The sequence below is a fragment of the Capsicum annuum genome, chromosome 6 (assembly GCF_002878395.1).
Source record: "Capsicum annuum cultivar UCD-10X-F1 chromosome 6, UCD10Xv1.1, whole genome shotgun sequence".
Classification (NCBI taxonomy): Eukaryota; Viridiplantae; Streptophyta; class Magnoliopsida; order Solanales; family Solanaceae; genus Capsicum; species Capsicum annuum.
The window spans coordinates 156948815-156952756 of NC_061116.1; positions in this window are offsets into that span (position 1 = coordinate 156948815).

Sequence of the window (3942 nt, forward strand, 5' to 3'; positions counted from 1 at the left end):
CATCAGCATCACATAGTCATGGCCATACCTCGTCTTAAGGTCACGACATGAATCATTCTCATCCATACATACTTGTGATAAGTTTGAAATTTTTTTCCTCTTAGATATTACTACCTTTGCTTAACTTATTGAAGAACGAATATGAAGTTATTAAGCATAGAAAGAGAAAGAAGAGGCATGCATTGGAATTGAGCAGGAGAAGGAATTTGAAAAGTCTCCCCCAATTAGTTTGACGTGCATGTGAAAGGAATAGGGTAATAAATTAGGAGTATACGGGGAAGGAGCGAATATTAATATTTTGTTACAAGTTCAAATTCAAGTCACAAGTATATGGTTTGGTACTTAGAAATAATTTATAATTAGGTAAAATAAAGACTAAATATCTGCTACTATTTTTTGTTGTTCACCTTTGAATATCATATTGTCTATCATATAAATGTATGTTTCTAAATAACTATTGGTAGTTCTATTCTTTTCATATCTTTAATCCAAGTGTTCATTTTTTTTTACCATAGACCTTTAATGCTTCTTTACTTCTGTGTGTAGGTACCTATCAAAGTCGAAGGGGTTTGAAGATCCCAAATCAATAGAAATAATGATATGCAAGCTAGTAGACATATCGATAGTTAAATAATTCAAATCAATCAACTTTCGAATAAGTAAGAACCACTACGTCGGAATTAGAAAGGCAAAAAGTAGACAAATAAAGTTTGGTAAAAATATTTGTAGTGACATTTATTAAATATTATTGAACATTACAATAGTAGAACTAGTATCGCTCTCATGTCTCAAATTTATAGGTATCACATCGTGTTTCTTCATCCCATTGATCCTTGGCCACCTCTTAACGAACAGGTCATCTTTCACCAGTTGCCATGCAAACTCGAGAAAATTGAACCCTCACTGTAACTGCTTCCTCTTCCAAAACCACCCTTGTTTATGTTGTTCACCCGACAAAAATGGTAGTGATAAAAATAAGGTTTTTAATGATAGGACAATGTAAACAGAGTTGGTTTTCGAAAAAGAAGTAGCTACAGTGAGGGATTGGTTTGGAGGAGTTCGCATGGCGACTGAAGAAAGATGAGTTGTTCGTTAAGAGAAGTGACCAAGGATTAATGGGATGAAGAAAAATGATGTGATGCCTATAAATTAGAGACATAAGAATGATACTAGTTCTATTACTATAATGTTCAATAACATTCCATAAATGACACTACAAATATTTTTACCAAACTTTGTTTGTCTTCTTTTTGTCTTTCTAATTTTGACGTAGTGGTTCTCGTTTATTCGAAAGTTGATTGATTTGGATTATTTAACGATCTATTTGTCTACTAGCTTGCAAATCATTATTTCTGTTGATCTGGGATTTTCTAACCCTTTCGAATTTGATGGATAATAATAAGAATACCCTTGCCATTCAACTTATTACAAAAAAATTATAGACGATTGCAATGGTGGGGATTAACTTAATTAAGCAACCAAATTGATCATACTTTTGCCATCTATTACGATGTTTTAAAAAAAATTACAATAGCAGCAACATATTTCTTTCATGTATGATGCATGATGAGGCTAAAAATGTCATACACGAACAATAAAGTTGACTACGATTTGGTTGGTTAAATGTGATACTCCTATCTAAAGATAAGAGAGTCGTAGTATTAAACAACTTCAACACCTATTCCCAAAAGGTTAATAATAATACATAAATAGAGTAGTATTTATGTGGATCATACAACATCATAGGATCAAATACAATAAGAATTAAGAAAAGAAACGGCACATCGTACTGCAAAAACTCATGGACTGTAGGATGATTACTTACGTTTGTATCATCGCCTTTACCTCATCTACTACCACACACACCACCTCCTTTGCTTTCTCTATGACCCCATCTCCCACCACCACTCCTACCTTAACTTCTTTATCCCTCATCATATACATCATAGTATCTGGATCCCCATCTCCTAACATCTCCATAGAAGGCATTTTAATACAAAGATCTATTTTTATTGATCCAGGGCCTTCCACGTGAATGAACCTCCCTCGAATTTCTTACGAATGTTGCATCAGTATCGGAGTCCGAATCAGGAATGTTAGGGACAACCATGTCATCTTCCCAGTCTAAGTATTCTTTGAAATGATCTTTTAAAAAATTCTTTAGGTCCCTGCGTCTAACGGGACAGTCCAAAGCGATGTCGCAGTTTCTATAAAACTATTTTTTCATCGCATTGTACAGTCAGTACTCGTCTGTTATTATTGGGTACCCTTCTGGAAAGAATTTACTCAAGTGTGGGAGGACTATGTCTCTCCTCCAGCGGCGAAGTATATATCTATCGTGAAACAGGCAAATCTTTTTGAAAGTCATCATCCTCATAATATGGCAGCATGCAATCCCTTCACTTTTGAAGGTCTTGCAATTGCATTCAATATATTGATTGGCGGGATGGTACTCCACAATGAAGACAAAATTATTACCGTGATAATCACTTTGTATAAAATAATTTGTCATATTATATACCTCAACTCCCTCTACCACATCAAAATCAACATGTCTTTCAATTTCACAGTGAGGTAGCCTTGTAACATGAACCCTAAAGAAATCATAAATAGCGTGGGTATAGTGGCAATAAATCTATATATCCCTATTTAATGGGGCGATAAGTCGTACAAGTTGCTTTCTTTTGCTAGGTTGGCTCTCCATTTCCTTCTCATATTTAAACCTGAGGGCAACCTCATATTGCTCAACAAACTACTTTCGACCGCTGATGTAGCCATCAAAGAAGGTGTGCATTGTCTCACAGCTTTGCGTGGACATTATTCCATCCCAAAAAAAGTACTTGAGAAATATGGGAACCTATTTGGACCGCTCCGAATAGAGACTTCGAAACCAAATTTGTCAACCCATCTCGTACTCATCAATGAATGACTGCCATTTATCCTTAAATTTAGCAATTGTAATACTGTCAAAGATAATCGCTTTGAAGCGAGCCTTGGCATGATTATAATTCCTCACCCCCCTAAGCTTTGCAGGTAGCTTAGTAAAAATGTACCAAATGCAATACCTGTGGATAGTATTTGGAAGTACCTCATGAATGGCTGCCCTAATCTCTCACATTGGTCTGTGAGGATAGCCGTTAGAGGGTTTTCTTCCATAGCCACAAGCCAAGTTCTGAATACAAACACATATGTTTCGATTGATTGTGATGATTAACATCGATGAATAAAGCAAATGGCATGCTCTATTGATTTACGAGGTAGGTTGTATCGAAGCATATGATGTCGATGAAGTAACGGTAGGCAGTCTTGCAATGTGAGTACACCCACACAGCATTTCAAAGTCTCCCAGTATTATCGGAGTCTAAAAAATAACAAAAATCCTCATCCTTGGACTGTATTTCCAAAAAGAATCTGTTCAATATGGAAGCATCGCTGGAAAGTGTTCGGAGCCTCCGTTGCTGAAGAATGTAGTTACAAAAGTCCTTGGGAGTGCACGTCATTCTGTCGGGGCCTCCAGCTTCGACCTCCAAGAGTCTTATGCTCTTTGAAGGCCTTAGACCTGCAATGTCATGCGCTACTAGACTTCTCTTTAAAGTCCTGCTCAATTTCATGTGGTAGGGAAAAAAATGCAACAGTTCGGGTGACATGTATCGACCCGAGACTACCCCCTAGTCGTCACTTGGCGCTAGGAACCACAAGTGATCCCAAGCTAACCCATAAACCGGCATACTATTAAGAAACTTTATTATAACATAATAAATAGCTATTCTATTGTGCAGAAATATAATCATACTGAAAATCTAAAATAAATACAATACTGATAAAGCTTTACAATCTGACAAATCTGAAGGCAAAAATTGAAATTTGCATGAATGACTCTGACTGACATCTATGAAGCCTCTACTATACTGACTATAGATAGTTAGGACATGCCTCCAACTA